Source organism: Mirounga leonina, unplaced genomic scaffold, assembly GCF_011800145.1.
Source record: "Mirounga leonina isolate KUSES-001 unplaced genomic scaffold, KU_Mleo_1.0 Mir_418, whole genome shotgun sequence".
NCBI classification, from domain to species: Eukaryota; Metazoa; Chordata; class Mammalia; order Carnivora; family Phocidae; genus Mirounga; species Mirounga leonina.
In genome coordinates this window covers 6,812,145-6,828,902 of record NW_023270739.1, presented here as the reverse complement: position 1 = coordinate 6,828,902, position 16,758 = coordinate 6,812,145, and the positions used below count along the sequence as shown (strand labels likewise).

The 16,758-nt window shown below is 52.6% G+C and overlaps 1 protein-coding gene across 2 annotated transcripts in view; it reads right to left on the bottom strand.

Annotated features, from left to right (window-relative positions):
* TMEM184B (transmembrane protein 184B) overlaps positions 1 to 16,758 on the bottom strand; it is a 45,811-nt gene that overhangs the window by 28,324 nt on the left and 729 nt on the right. The window lies entirely within an intron of this gene.

Genomic DNA, 16,758 nt, shown 5'->3' with positions numbered 1-16,758 from the left:
GCAAAAGGTCACATACTGTTTGGTTCTGTTTATATATAACATTCTCAAAATGGCAAATCTATAAAGATGCAGAACAGACTGGTGGTTGGCAGAGGACAGCAAGGAAGGGGTGTGCACAGAGAGAGAACAGCACGGGGACTTCCCTCCAGGTGATGAGCTCCCTTGTATCTTTTTTTTTTTTTTTAAAGATTTTATTTATTTATTTGACAGAGAGATAGAGAGAGCACAAGTAGGCAGAGAGAGAGGGAGAAGCAGACTCTCCACTGAGCAGGGAGCCCGACGCGGGGCTCGATCCCAGGAATCTGGGATCATGACCTGAGCCGAAGGCAGCCCCTCAACCGACTGTGCCACCCAGGCGCCCCGGCTCCCTTGTATCTCGATGGTGGTGGCTACATGAGTCTACAGGTGATAAAACTGTACAGAGCCCCCTCCCCCCGCAAGGACAGTGAAAACTGAATAAGGTCTGTAGTCTAGTTAATAGTACTGTACTAATGTCCAATTCTGGTTTTGATCATGGTCCTATAGCAATTCGAGATGTCACCATTAAGAACAGGGCACATGGGACTTGGAGTACTATTTTTGCAACTTCCTGTGAACCTATAATTATTTCAAAATAAAACAAGTGTTTTTTTTTAAGATTTTATTTATTTAAGAGAGAGCATGAGCAGGGGTGGGGGAGGGTAAAGGAAGAGGGACAAGCAGACTCCCTGCTGAGCAAGGAGCCCACCGAGAGCTCGAGCCCAAGACCCTGAAGATCATGACCTGAGCCAAAGTCAGAAGCTTAACCGACTGAATCACACAGGTGCCCCAAAACAAGTTTTTTTTTTTTTTTAAGTCCTTATCAAATAGAGATGCATACTGGATTATTTAAGGGTGAAAAATAACATGACTTCTGGGATTTAAAAGGGGGAGAGGGACCGAGGCAGCAAGACTATAGGACATTCCTTGCTGTTGAAGCTGAGTGACTACAGGCAGAAATCCGTTCTATTATTTGCTCTACTTCTGTATGTTTGAAATTTTCCTTAGTAAAAAGCTTTAGACAGTAGAACAGAATTTTCCACAAAATTTGTAATGAGATGGGCAGTGACTCAGGAAACCGTCTGTTTCAGAGATCTACTGGTTATCTTCTAGAAAAGCAATCAGAAAGACCTGTCAAAGCTAACAACTTAGTTCAACACATCTTCCTTTCATAAAAAAAACTTCCGCATTTGTCCATGTTTTTCTATGAATACTGGCTTCCCAGTTAAGTTTTTGAAACACCTTTAAGCGTGTTTAGTATGTCCCTTCATGGGAAAGGCGTGTTATCACAACAAATGAGAAAAGAACTGCTCTTTTAGAAGACACTGAGGCCGGCGAAGCATTCTGGAAAAGTATATTCGGAAATGTGGGAAATGTTTCTACTGTCATAGGATTTTGTTACCAAAAACAATATAAGTCTGTAACTTAACAAAATCTCTCCTGTCTGAACTCCTAAAAACCTACATAACAGAATTTGCTAATCTGCTCAAAAATTTCCAAAGCATTTGAGTGGGTTTTGGACTCATGTGTTAAGAACTTTAAAATAAAATACCTTCCATTTAGTTGACAAAAACATCTGATTGGCATCAGGAAGGATGGAAATGTACTAGCCAAATTTCAACAAATCCTCCACATACGCAGTGGACAGGATGGAAAAATGAGTAACCCAATTTAGTAAGAAAGCCAGTGATGCGTTTCCTCCGTGTGCAGCTACGTGTCTCAGGCAGGGATCTTTCTCAGAGAGGGCAGCCATTAAAACCAGATAGCTACGCAGACTGAACATAGAGCCAGACCATCCAACTGCTCGCTCAGAGAGCATGAAAGCAAACTTTCCAAAAATAATCAAGCATATGAAAGCAGAAGGCTTTTGTACCACCACCAAAATAAAATAAAAAAAAAAATTAAGTATTACATCTTTAGCTCATCCTCTGATTCCTATTTTTGGTTTAGGTTTTATGATCTACATGGTCGAACAGTAAGGTAATACTTGTATATAGCAACATGCAGGTATTGGGGGTACACACCCAAAAAGTTTTTTTACTGCTAGGGATGCAGCCAGTCACTGACAGGGCTCCCTCTTCCCTCTGAGGCCTCTGCACCTCTGTCCTTGTGCCTCCCCCGGTGTCGGGCCCGCTCCCTCCATCCGAGGCTGAGGCAGACACAAAGCACAGTCAAGGCCTGGTTCCGCCTCCCTCCCAGTGGCCCACCTGCCGGCCAGGCAGCTCCACACCTGGGTCCTCACTTGCACGCCAACCTGAAGGCTGTGAAGAAGCCAGGCCACAGTCCATACTTTGTCCCAGGCCCTGAGTCAGGGAAACTGCTGGAATCCCAGGGCTCCCACCTGGCTGTGACTGGGCAGGTGCCTGGGTGTCTCTGAACTTGTTTCGCAGGCGCACCCTGCCCATCTTGGGCCCAGTGAGTTTAGGAACTCAGAGTTTTCCCGATTTACAAAGGATTACAGTGCTGTATATGGTGTGCAGAGTGACTCCCCCAGAGGAATGTGGGCAGCACCCAAAAATCAAATACATAGTATTTCCACAGAGAAACATGAGATATTTTTAAAGAACATAATTAGTCTCACATCAATTCAGGTCAGATTTTTGCTACGAAACTAGTTTGCTGCAGGCTTGAAAGAACCTTTGGGATTTCGAGCGTTCTGGATTCCAGAAAGGTGGGGGCCTGGGCCGCCCTCCAGCACTGCAGGGAGGCTGATGCTCAAAGAAGCAGGAATCCAGCATGGTCTACTTCTTACCTTATTTTCAGATGTGACCATGTCCCTCCTCCTGAGCTGAGATCCTTTGAGGATGTGTCAGGATCTGACGGTGGGTGGAGTGCAGTTCTGACCCCTCTGTGGAGAAGCCAGGGCCCTGGGCAGCTGGGTGCCAGCCTCGCCCCCACCCAGCCCCCCACCGCCTCCTCCCCAAGGGTCCCTGCAAACTGGTGGCCCCTGTCTCTGTGCCAAGTCGCCATCCCCTCTGTCCTGGTCCTTGTGGGGAGAGCCAACTCTTCACTCCCAAGTCATCCTCAGCATCATGGCCTCACCCGGGGGCCAGTCCACTCCCACTCAGCCACCCTGAGCTCACTCCACAGCACTAAAAGGTCAGCTGGGACGCTGTTCTTGTCTCCCCACACCTGAGTCATCTGACACAGTGTCAGACACATAGTAGGGATGTGGAAGAGAAGAATCCACTAATGCGCTCACTGTCTGGCATTAAGCCACCAGCTGCAGACCACAGGCTTTCCATCACTTAGCCCCTCCCCACCATGGACAATTGCCAGAGCTTGGCTGAAGGACTTGGATCTTTGGCTGGAGTGAGGGATAGGCTGGGTGAGGGCAGAGGATGGAGGCTGCATCACACTGCCTCACACCCATCTTCCAAAGTGGAGAGGCCACGCCAAGGAGGGCAAAGGGACTTGTTCAATGAGCTCCAACAGGATACAACCCAGTCCACCTGGTGGCAGCAACCGGAAGATGAGTCTGCCAAGATGGAGATGTTTTTACAACTGGAACGATCTAGCAACATTCTGTTGCTTTGAGAATAAGGAAGCTCCCAATCAACTGAGGCTGGAAGTCCCCTGGGGCAGGAACACTGACTGAGCAACCTCCGTTGGGTAGTTTACGCTTACCTACCTTCTCCCCAACTAGCCTGCAACCTCTTGGGAGGTCAGAGGTCATGCCTTATGCCCTGGCAGTGGTCTCAGGGCCTGGACACAGTTCACCCTCAATGTGCTTTGACTGGATAAGGGAACAACTGAATGAGTGTCTGCCCTTTGCTGTTCCTTCCAACTCTGAACGTCTGTGATGCCCTCCATCACCACCTTGCCAACCCTGGGGAGTGGAACGTTCTCTTGCTCCCACCCACAGATCTTTGTCCCCATCAGCCTCAGCAGTTATCGCCTTCTATGACCTATCACAGTTTGCTCAAGGCACGCCTTCCCTGGTCTTCCAGAGCATTTACCACCCTGTGATTAGATCTGTTCCCTTAACGCACTGTGAGTTGGACTCCATGAGGGCAGGGATCAGGTGCCATGTGGAAAAAGTATTTACTGACTGATTGCTTAGGGGACAGAGGGAAAAACATGAACAGAGGCATGGAGACAGTATGTGGACAGGCACTCGGCCAAGAATGTGCCCAGAGAAGAATTTCTGCATCTGGTCCCTGTTAAAGATGGGGGGCGGGGCAGCCTGACTGACAGACCACCTGTGGCTCTCTAGATTGACAAGGCCCTCCTGACAGCCCTGTGTGGTGGGTCTTGTTGCAGCTGGAGCATCCAGGCTGGGGTACAGTACCCTGGGAGGCCACAGGGAGCCATGGAAAGCAGAGCCCCGCTGGGTCACCAAGGTACAGGGCTGGATGGAACTCACCTTGTGGGTCAGAAAGCCAGGCTCAGGGGAGAAAAGGAAGGAGTGACAGTTTATAAATGTCCTCTTCATCCCCAATCAGGGGTCCAGGCAAGGTGAACCAGTTGCCAGAAGGGTGCTTGAGGGCATAGAACCAGAGTATAGAGAAGTGGGGGTGGGGGAGGCTCTTGAGTAAAATCCAGGCAGCCCTGGCAAGGCCGAATGAACTAAGCCAAGCCCTAGAAAAGCACCCAGAGTTGCCCCAAATGCTCACTTCCCCTAAGACAGCACCTACCCCCATCCCTCCCTAAACAAGACAGCTTCTGGCTAACTCCCTCCTGAAAATACCCATCTCTTCCAGAAGAGCTACAAAGCTATGTGCAAGCTCGGTCACCTGCCTTGGAAGATAAGAGGTTTCAGAGAACACCTCACCATCTCAGAGTCCTTTTCACTTCATGTTGGGGGGATACCTTGCTGTTAACCGCCCCCCGATTTCCTGTGTCAAAGACTGAATAATGTACCCCCCCAAACATGTCACATCCAAACTGCCGAACCCGGGAATATTTTGCCTGACATGGCAAAAGGGGCTTTGCAGATGTGACTACATTAAGGCCACCGAGAGGGTCCCAGATTATCTGGGTAGGCCGGATATAATCACAAGGGCCCTCATGAGAGGGAGGCAGGGGGATGAGGGTGTGAAGGGGGCAGTGTGACAACGGGAACAGCGAGGAGAGACTGGAAGGTGCCAGGCTGCTGGCTCTGAGGATGGAGGAAGGGGCCCTGAGCCAAAGAATGCAAGTGGCCTCTAGAAGCTTGAAAAAACAAGGAAACAGATTCTCCTGAAGGAGCACAGCCCTGCCAACACCCCGATTTTGGCTCAGCAAAATACATTTTGGACTTGTGACCTCAAAACTATAGGATGATAAATTTGTGTCACTAAGTCACTACGTTTCCGGCAGTTTGTTGCAGAAGCCATAGGAAAGCAATGCATGCAGTTTCCAGATGGGGAAACGGAGGCTTGGGGGGCTACTGCGGTTTGCCCACAGCCCCCTGTAAATGGCTCCAGCCGTGGGCCCCGCCACTGACTAGCTCTGCGTCCGCGGCCAAGTTACATAAGCGCTCCTTGCTTCAGCTTCCCCAGCTGTGCAATGGGGTTGCAGTCACTCGAGCCTGGGACAGAGCTGCGAGGAGCAAACGGGGTGATGCGTCAGGCATGGCCCTGTGTGAGCTGATCTATCCCAATTCCTCTCCTGCCTTAGAGCCACTCCATCCGTCGGTCAGGCTGGCGGTTCACAGGCCCGGCAGTCTCTGAGCCCTAGGTCTGTCCTGTCTCTGCTTGTTTGCTCTTTTTTAAACCTTCTGAGGTCATATTTTCATTCATCAGTTTCAGATCCAAGCCCTTTTGAGCTGCGGCCATGAAGCGCTCACTCAGGCGGTTGCCACACACCCACAGGCCGAGCGATGCTGGCAACCTGTTCACACGCACGTCTCCAGAATATTAACGCAGACTGGGAGGGATTTGGGTTGAATAGATTTAATTTTTAAAAAAATATATATGGAAGGGGCGCCTGGGTGGCTCCGTCGATTAAGCGTCTACCTTCGGCTCAGGTCATGACCCCTGGGGTCCTGGGATCAAGCCCCGCGTGGGGATCCCTGCTCAGCGGGGAGTCTGCTTCTCCCTCTGCCCCTCACCCTGCTCACGCTCACACGTGCTCACTCACTCTCTCTCTCTCTCTCAAATAGATAAATAAAATCTTAAAGAAAAAAAGAAAAATATATATGTAAAACTTTCCATCTTAACATAGCTCACCAGGTAGAATCTGACTTGGGAATTGCTCATCTGAACGGGCCACTCTGGCCCCACCCCAGCACCCATGACAACAGCCCTCCTGCATCTCCAGGGGCTGTTAGGCTCTGTGAACTCCCCGGGGAGGGGGGGTGGGCGGTGGCGCCTGCCTTCTCGGGGAAGCTGACCCACATCCGAGCAGGTCAGCAGCCCACAGCCTGGCCCTTCTCCAGAGGGGATTAGAGGACCAGAGCGCTGGAGGCCGGGCGATTCTGTCCGGGCAGACTTTGGGAAGAGGATCACGTGCCCTCATGAGGGGCAGCGTCCCCTGTCAGCCCCACTTCCTCAGTCAACACCCACAAGCCTGGCCACTCCAGCAGCTCCTCATCTCTCCCCCTTCTCCTGGGGCCAAGTTCCCATGAACCTCCCAACCACGAAAGAAAAAATCCTCCAATCGTGTAGCCCTCCTTTGCTTGGGGGGGTTGGGGCGGAAATATAAGGGAACACCAAAGTCATCCAAAATTCTTCGGCAAGGGCTGACTTAATTCAGCCTTGTAATTAAGTTTTGTTTTGTTTTTTAATACATACCAGGCCAAATCTTGATCACCCTAGTTTTCTCCCAAACTGCGAACAGATGGGCCAACCGCCCTGCCTCTTTCGTCGGTTTCTGTGTCCCCCTTTCCCGCCACCTAAACCCCATTCAGCACTGCACAAATGGGTGCCCTTCAGATGCAGAACCCTGAACCTTAACTGTCCTACTGCCCCGTGGGAGCAGGCTGCCTAGGCGAGACCCCTGAACCTGCCCCAACCCCTGCGGCCCCTTGAGCAAGGAACGTGGCTCCTGCCCGGGGTGCCTGCGTGAGAAAATCCCAACCTGAATTTCACTCACACAAAGACATACTGAGTGCGGCGAGCCGGCATTCCTCCCTAGGCTTACCTACACCCAGTGAGTGCACATGTCCCACAGACAAGAACGAGAACCTGCACGGCAGCCCTGTGTACATGGCAGAATTATTTTTTGGTGTGGATACATAAATGGGGATACGTTCAAACGGTGGACCCCTACACAGCAGGGAAAAAGAACACAGTACTGCTAGTCACAGTCTGGACAAATCTCACAGTTTGTTCTATAGGACTCCATTTCTGTAAAGGTCAAAACCAGGCAAAACTAGTCAGTAGTGATGAGGTGCGAGTAATGGTTACCTTGGGAGGAGGCCGCAGGGAGCCTTCTGGGCCCTGGGCGTGTTCTGCAGCTTGATCTGGACATGATTTATATGGGTATTTACGGATGTAAAAACCCCCTGGGCTGTAGGTCTAAGACTAGCGTATTTTAGTAGTACTAGTATACTCTAACTAAAGTAAGTATACTTTAAAAGTATATTTACCTTTGAGCCCCCTCTGTATGCTAAGTCCAAAGGGTATTCTCAGACAAGACGCTGATCCCTTAAGAGCTTACAGTCTGGTGGGGAAGAAAATACACTCAAACACTACAAGGCTGCCCATGGCAAGTGGGACAGGTAGTGAGGGTCAGCCCAGGGTATCAGTATCACTCGTGATTTGGGGGGAGGAGACAGAAAAAAACTGATTAAATGCAGGGTTTGGAGGTAGCCGGACCAGTGTCCAAATCCAGCCTCTTGCTGTGTGACTGGGACAAGATGTTGGCCCCATTTCCTCTTCTGAAAGGGGGAATCACCAGCAGCCACACCTCATGGGTTCTCGTGAGGATGCAGGGAAAGAACTCACCGCGCACTCAGGCCTGAGGCTGGTGTGATTCCGGCCCCGAGGCTGGGCCCACCCAGCGCTGCACTGGGGTTTGCAGATGTGACCCAGGCCTGCCCCCAACAGCCTCCAATCTTACCCAGACTTGGCCCTCAAGGAGCTCGCAGCCAGGGAATCAGATACCTAGGACACACTGTCAAAAGGCTCCGTGCCAGTGGAGAGGGGCAGATAAAGAAGCCACAGGGGTCAGAGGGCCCTGCAGGGGTAGAAACTGAGCTGGGCCTTGCAAGGCAGACAGGATTCCATGCGTGGAGAGGAGCCTGCTCCGCAGGGAAAGGCCAGCAGGGAGCGGGGCCTGCGTGAGTACAGGCAGGGAGGTGGGAAGTCAAGAAGGCACACAGAAGAAAAAGCAACTAGTCGAGTGTGGCTCAAGGAGCCCAGGGGCACCTGACTGGCTCAGTCAGAAGAGCGTGCGACTCTTGATCTCATGGTTGGGTGTTCGAGCCCCATGTTGGGTGTATTTTATTTAAAAAATAAAATCTTGGGGGGCGCCTGGGTGGCTCAGTCGTTAAGCGTCTGCCTTCGGCTCAGGTCATGGTCCCAGGGTCCTGGGATCGAGCCCCGCGTCGGGCTCCCTGCTCAGCGGGAAGCCTGCTTCTCCCTCTCCCACTCCCCCTGCTTGTGTTCCCTCTCTCGCTGTGTCTCTCTCTGTCAAATAAATTTAAAAAAATAAAAAAATAAAAAAAATAAAATAAAATAAAATAAAATCTTGGGCGCCTGGGTGGCTCAGTTGGTTAAGCGTCTGCCTTCGGCTCAGGTCGCGATCCCAGGGTCCTGGGATTCCTGCTCAGTGGGGAGTCTGCTTTCCCTCTCTCTCTGCCCCTCCCCCTTGCTTGTGTTCTCTCTCTCACTCTCTCTCAAATAAAATCTTAAAAAAAAAAAATCCTCGTCCAAGAAATAAGCCTAATTATTAGGAAAAATACTGACAATGTGTAGTTTTTTAAGAGTGCCCAGATGAAGAAACAGGAGAGCAAAGCCCTGTTCAGCAGACAGAGCATGGGGTCAGGAGATGGTTCTGGACCTGCATCAGCCCCTACTCACCCAGTGCCCAGGTCCACTTGCACTTCCTCATCTTTGAGTGAGAGGCCAGACCTGCTCAGTCCCTCAGCCCTTCCCAGAGCAGACAGGCCCTGATGCCCTGGTCCCAGGATAGATGGAAGGATGGACTGTGACCGGAGTCACCACGACACTCAGCCATAATTGGTCTCCCTGGGCATAGGTGCCAGGGGCCAGGGGAGGAGCAGGCCACAGAGTACGCACCAGAGGCAGGCCTGGTGGGAGGGGGTGGGAGTGGAGAGCCCCAGAGGATCAAGTGTTTCCGGCCTGGCCATCCCAAATGAGTGAGAAGCACCTCTTGCTGTCTTCCCTGCACCAGCTGCTGGGACACCACACCCACACATGACACGCTCACGCTCTACGACCTTCACTGCCTCGTCTACCGTGGACCTGTTACATAACATGGGAGCCGGACCGCAGCGGCCACCTACACCTCACTCAAGTGGGCAGCTGGCAGAGGACAGTGGCCTCTGGATGCCCAGTGTCCTCCCTGCAAGGACAGCTGGGTAAACACAGCGGGCAGGGCAGGGCTTCCTCCCACCTCCACAAATCCAGCTCAACGACGAAGAACTGGGAATGAAATGGTCTTCTGCTCCCAACAGAGTAGGAGATGCCTCCTGGCACACCAAAGACAGCTTTCGAGAGGAAGAACCTTCACCAACCTTCCTGTTTCCAGCCCATGCTTCACTCCAACGGACTGGAGGGCCAGGAAATCCTACAAATCAAATCACACTTAAATGCACGGAGGTTATTGCTATTAAAATTTTTCTAACAAAAGCACAGTGTGGGGTGCCTGGGTGGCTCAGTCGGTTAAGCATCTGCCTTCGGCTCAGGTCTTGATAGCAGGGTCCTGGGATCGAGCCCCAAGTCGGGCTCCCTGCCCAGTACGGAGTCTGCTTCTCCCTCTCCCTCTGCCCGCTTGGGCTCTCGCGCTCTCTCTAAAATAAATAAATAAAATCCTTAAAAAAAAAAAAAGCACAGAGCATCAACTTTTCTTTGTTTTGGTAGATCTAGATCCTCACATGTACTATTTGTTTAAAATCCACAGACAAGGGGCGCCTGGGTGGCTCAGTCGTTAAGCGTCTGCCGTCGGCTCAGGTCATGATTCCAGCGTCCTGGGATCGAGCCCCACATCGGGCTCCCTGCTCCGTGGGAAGCCTGCTTCTCCCTCTCCCACTCCCCCTGCTTGTGTTCCCTCTCTCACTGTGTCTCTCTCTGTCAAATAAATAAATAAAACCTTTAAAAAAAAAAATCCATAGACAAACTCATGGAGAGATGTACCTCCTCTTCCTGGAGGTGAGGCAGGGAACCCAGACGCCCTGGGAGAGCTCACTAGGCCTCACCTACCTGTGTGTCTGCCTGTGTGTGTGCTCAAGGTAGGCCCACTGCTTGGAAAGCCTTCCCACACTGCTCCACCTGCCAACCTCCACTGACCATCAGAGCCCCCAGCTTAACCCACCTTTCCCTGGAGGGAGCCTTGGCCCCTTAGCCCCCACCCCACCCTGGCAGCTTCAACCTGATCCTCTATACACACACCTCCCAAGTCTAGGCAGCAATTCCACCTGCTGGGCGTCTGGAGGTGGGACTGCAGGCTCCGAGGGCATAGCTGTACTTGGGGGGTGGGGGGGGCTCCCAGAGAAGCAAAGGCACAGGATTCAAACCTTCGAGCTTCCTTCCATAGGATCTCAGGCCAATTCACCATTCTGAGCCTCAGTCTATCCCGCAACAAAATAGGCAGGATAATCCCAAGGCTCCAGGGCACCGGGAAGATTAAATGAAACAATTTACATGAAATGTAATTTGCAAACTGCAAAGCCCTACACAAATTCTGGCGAGGATTAGTAATACTGGTATTAATTAATGTGTGAATCTTAGGTGATATTAATATCCTCACACACATCCCTTCACCAGTACCCATCGTTGTGCCTTGTAGGCACCCAAAATGATCATTAATGGAATCCCAGATTCCGTGTGTTCTAGATGGAATAAAAAACACAAGCACTACAGGCAAAGACCAGGATGCTCTGCCAGTGGCCACCGGAGTGGCAGCCCTGGGGTGAGCTCTTCTTCCCTCAGAGCCTTTCGTAAATGGTGACCCCGAGGGCTTTGGGGAGCAGCACTGCCCAGCAGAGGGGAGGTTCTCGGCCACCTGCCAGCAAGACAGGGCCTCCCTGGGGGCAGGATGTGCACCATTGCAGCAGGAGAAAAATAAAGGTAGGCAACTCCACAATGCCCTCGAGAGTGGGCAGGCTGTCTGATGTGAAAATCCCTGCAGGGTGAGATGCAGCAACTTCTAGAGGTCTCGCCCCACCCACTCTGTTGAGGTGGGAGTGGCAGGGACAGCTACCCTGGGACTGCCCATGGTCGCAGGCACAAGAGTTCACAGATCACAGGTCCCCAGCGAGGAGACCTGAGTCTTCAGGAGGATCACCAAACAAATTTCAGGTTGGAAAAGAAGCCACACACACACACACACAGACCCCCTCTCCACCCATCTTCACGTGACCTGCTCTGAATCTAAACCAGGCCCTTCCCTTGGGGAGCTCAAGGCTTTAGAACCAAGGACCTCACCTGCACCTTGCGGGACCCAGGAGGTGAGCAGAGGGGTTACAAGTAGCCCCACCAGTGGCAAGCGACTTGCCCAAGGTCATCACTGGTTCTCCGACTTTCATGCAGCTCTCTGCTTGCTGCTCACAGCCATAATGCCATTGAGCAAAAAGCTCAGGAAAGTCATCTTTCCCACAGACACTTGAAATACAGCACCAGGGGCTCTGGTTTTTAACTTCTGTGACTCTTTCGTATCTATGACCAACTTAATAATGTCACGGGTAAATTCTTATGACCTGGTGTTATGTAAACAATGAGATAATGCAGGATTATACCTAGAAAGAAAATACGCCCACATCAACAGTGATTATTTCTTGGTTTTGAAACTGGGGGTGATTTTAGTCTTACCCACCAACCTTCTGTGTTCCAAGTTCACTACAATCAACAAGTCCTATTTTCAAAAGCAGAGAAGCCTATTGTTTTTCAAAGGCTGAAACATTCAGATCAACCCTGCAAACTTTCCATTAAATACTCAATTACTCGTGTGTGACTTTTTAAAACAGAGTACAGCCGGAAGTGATGCGGGTCAGGCACAAAGGTTTTCTGGGTGGGATCTTCCCCCTCTGGCTTCCGTCCCAGCGGAGAAGGAAAAGGAGTGACTGCGGGGCTTCCTGCCTCTCAGCACAGGCCCAAGACCTCCCAGACCCCGGGCTGTCCCATGTGCCCCATCGGCTCCTGGTGGAAGCTCGGCTCTAATCGACAATCCTGTTCTGATTAATCCTGGCCTTAATATCTGTCACTTCTCGAGAATAATTCCAGCTTTACCCCGAGTGGCAATGACATTAACCCACCCAGCCGTTCATTTGTGTCATCGAAAACTATTTCAGCACTACTCTGTGGAAGGCACGTGCCAGACAGGGAGCCATCAGTAACCCAAGACTCGAAAACGACCAACCAGAGGCCACACATCATCCTTCCAAGTTCTGCCCCAGCACAAGACAGCAGCAGCAATGTGAACAAAGGCTGCCTGGGTGTGCAGCCTAATTCCAGCACCTCGACTCCCTCTGCTGTGGTGCTCCCCCCGGCCCCCGCCCTCCCCTGCCCAGTCCGGAGGCAAAGCGGGGTCCAGGGACGAGTCCCTGCAGAGAATCCCGGTGGCTTAGCCACACTGCACTCAGGCACCTGCGCTGCATCCCACTCAGCAGGAGGTGGAGGCGAAGAGGAGGGAACATGAGAAAATCCCAAACTGCGAGCTCATCCAATTCTCTCAACAGCCCCCTCCCACTTTACTTCTTCCCCTTTCTGTGTCCTCTTTGAGGCTGAGAAGATCACATTCGATTAACCTTTACTGAGAATCCACTGGGTTAAGACCAGATGCCAAATAATGTTATAGACAAGAACTCAGACCTTGGCTTTGCATCTCCTCTTCCCTCTGCCTGGAACCTGCTTCCTCTCCTTCCGCACGGTAACAGCTTCAATGTCACCTCCTCAGAAAAGTGCCTGCCCAGGCAGGAATGCCCTGATGCTCCCTCAGGGTGCCCACGACAATGGTCATCGCTCCTGTGTCTGCGGTCTCTGCCCCCAGCGGGACTCAGCTCCGCGAATGTCTGACACACACACACGCAAGACGTCTTTTCTTATTTTTCAGAAATGTTTTTTCTTAAGTAGGCTCTACATCAAATGTGGGGCTTGAACGCACAACCCTGGGATCAAGAGGCAGATGCTCTACCAACGGAGCCAGCCGGGTGCCCCAGCAATACCTCTGTCTTAAATAAACTGAACAGCCTGTAGTGTTCCCGTAACAACCAGTGTTCACTGAGCGTGTGCCGAGTGCTGTGCTGAGCTCCATGCAGGCGTGAGGTCACAGCCACGTGGTGGCCGCGCTATTATTATTCCCATTTTACAGACGTAGGAAATTGCATCATCTCCCCATTTTTAAAGAATGGAAATTAGAACCTGGTAAGCAACTTGCCCAAGGCCACAGGGCTAAAAAGAAAGCGAGGATTTAGACATCTCCCAGTTCTCTCTCCAGGCCACCAGGGCTGCTCGGCCCCTCATCTTCCACTCTCCCAGAGGGGCATTTCTTTCTCCCACTGCCAGTGACCATTCATCTCCTCCTCAATTCTCAGCCTCCTCGCCCAAAGCACCCGATTCCAGAATCGTCCGACTCCTCCCCTCCAGGCCTGCAGCCCGAGCTCCCACACCCGATGCGGATGTGTCGTGCAATGACCCCTCGTCTTGCAGCCCCGAGGCCCAGCGACTAGAGCCGCTGCATGAATGCTGGCCCCTGGACACCCAGCAAAGCAGGCAGGGAGAGCAGGGACCTCCCCAGTGAACTCACACGTGGGACCCGTGGTTAAACCCAGATTCCCAGGCTCCAGTTCCTGCTCCGTCCCTACTCCCCTCTGCTTGTATTTATGGGCTGCTGAGCGTGGGGACATGTTGAGAGCCACCGTGGCTCTCACCAGGGAGAGGCAGCCCATGCTCATTCCAGATCTACGGCATGAGAAGTTGGTGAGATCCCGCAGGACCCGGGAGAGCCAGGAAGAACGCGGGTTCCTGTTCAGTGGAGCCACTTGACAGCCGGCCCCAGAAGCCAGTTTGAGGGCTGACGCCACGACAGTGGTGGGCTCCAGAGGCCGTCCTGGGTCACACGGGGTTGTCAAAACCAGAAGCTGCTGGAAGAAGAAAAGGGAAAGGCAGCAGAGCCTAAAGAGGATGCCCGTGGGAAAAGCGTCCTGAGTTGCAAAAAGGAGAGGGGGGCTGGGTGTTCTCGGAGTCCTCTGCAGGAATACTGGAAGAAGAAATGGTAATGCTGTCCCGCACAAGATGTGTGACACATGGCTGAGGACCTCAATTCCGTTTTGAAACCTTCAGGGGCTCCCTGCTGACCACTTCGGGGTCAAGTTCAAACGCCTTAGCGAGGCCTTCAAAGATCCTCATGCCCGGGCCCACTGTAGCCAGGTCCGGGAGGTGAGGTATCCCAGGCCTCCATACCCTGTCCAGGGGCTCCTCATCTTTCCAGGTGCGGGCGCAGGGCACTTCGCTTCTAGGAAGACTTCCAGCACCCCCCAGGGTGAATGGGGGAAGAGCATGGGCTCTGAGGTCAGACTCTCTGGTTCAGAGCTCAGCTCCACCAACTACCTCCGCTCGAACCCCTAGGCTGACTCTCTACAAAGCAGAAGGTAACGATTCCCACCTCACCAGGTGGTGGGGGGATGAAACACAATCATTCATCAAAGCACTCGGAACTGTGCCTGGCACACAGTAAGTGCTTAATAAACACGCTGTTGTTCCTATTGTCCTCTGCACCCCTTTAGGGCCTCTGTTTCAACCACAAGTAGAGCACTGTCTTGCGCGCATAGTCGTTACACAGCCAACCACAGCCTTTTGGGAGGCACCACCCACCACTGAGGACCCGGTCCCCTGAGGCCTAGCATGGAGCCTGGCACACAGTAGGACTTCAGCAAGTGCATACTGCCCCCCCCGTGAAGGTCTGTGGTGGCCCCACACAGAGCTCTCCCAGGGCCCAGCTGCTGGCCTTCCACAACTCACACTCCAATTCCCCAGGCTAAATGCCCCAAGGAGCAAGAAGGGCATTCGCTGTTACTCGGTTTCAAAACAATAAAGGGCTGCACTCTCTGTCTTACTGAGGCTGTTTCCACTCCAGGGAATTTACGGGGAGAAATGAGCACAGCGGGGACTGGAAATAGAGCTGAGCCCGTCTCGGGGAGAGAGGTGGGCTGGCCCGCCAGAAACCAGGAGCGAAACCTCAAAGGCAGAGGGGGAGCAAACAGCCTCCAGACAGAAGCCCAAGCTCCACAGAACTCGGCCAACAGGAGCGAAGTAGGACAAGGAGATCACTCACACCCATTCTGCCTTGAAGGTCTCCTTCCCACCCATTTGGAGAGCTTCGAAGGGGCTCCTTAACCCACCACCATGTGGGAGCAACTTACAACACATCCAGAACCCCAAGGGCTGCACAAAGGTACCCCAGCTTGCCTATGGTCGAGGGGCAAGGGGTGGGGGAGGTGGGAATTCGCAGTGCCTTCTCCGCCCACACAGGCTATTGGGCCCTCATGTCTGAATGGTCACTGTCTACACCCATCTACACCCTCCTCCCCAGTCGACGGGGAGGCCCTAGGCCAGGCACCAGGTCCCATTCATCTTCAGACACTGGTGCCCCTGGCATGGTGCCTGGCATGTGGATTGTTCAGCCAGTTACAAGGCAGCAAGATCTGGCAGCAAGAGAGGTCCTGGCTCGAGGAAGACTCTATCCTGGCCTGCCATGTGCCACAGACAAGTGAGTCATGTACTCCCCCTGGGTCTCAGTTTCCTCAATTGCACACAGGGATGACAACAGCTCTGTACTCACACAGCCACTGAGAAAATTACCTGGGAAAACCTGTGTGGTTAAGCACCAAAGACAAATGCTCATCATCCTGCAAGCTTCAGCTCAGATGTCCGCCCCCCCCGCCGCGCCCCCCCACCCCATGTTGGAGTCTTTGCTGCTGGCCATGTTCCCCCTCTTCCAGCAGTGAGCCCACACTGCACTCCCTCTATTGTTTTATATTTTTCACATCGTTGCGATGACTCCTTTCTAAGTTTGATTCCCGCCACCGACCCGAGAGCTCCCGGAAGCCAGGGGCATCGTGAAGTGTGTGTCCAAGGCCTGACAAAATGGGCTCACAGGTTGGGCTGCTAGGGCCCGCCCACCCCATGGTCCCAGCACTGGGACCCTCTGATGTCCCGAGGTGAAGAGCCGAGGGGGCCCACCAAGCTTGCTGAAAAGGAACAAGGATGGGAAGGGATGCTGCAGACATAACCTGTGAAGGAAGTCACACCTCTGAGACTCCTCCGCAGGCGCAGGTGAGCTTGTTTGCCGGGCTGACTCTGCAGCACACAGGCCCCCAGGGCACAGATTGCTGCTTCTTTCCTTACATAAAGCACCCAGCAGTCAGATAAATAATACATGGCCTTCACCTCACACACAGGTAGCAGGCGTGCAAACACTTGCTTTGCGCCATGGTGCCCTGGGCGTGCAGGCACACCCATGCATATGTGTGTATATGATATCCGGCCTTGCACGACCCAGAAAGGATATGGATTGGGAACAGATACCCAGGCCCATCCCCCGGCCCTGCCTTGCCATGGCTGGGAGTCAACTAGCACCAGACCCAAGCAGTGTGCCCACAGAGGAAATGTACAACCCACCGGATGGATACACACA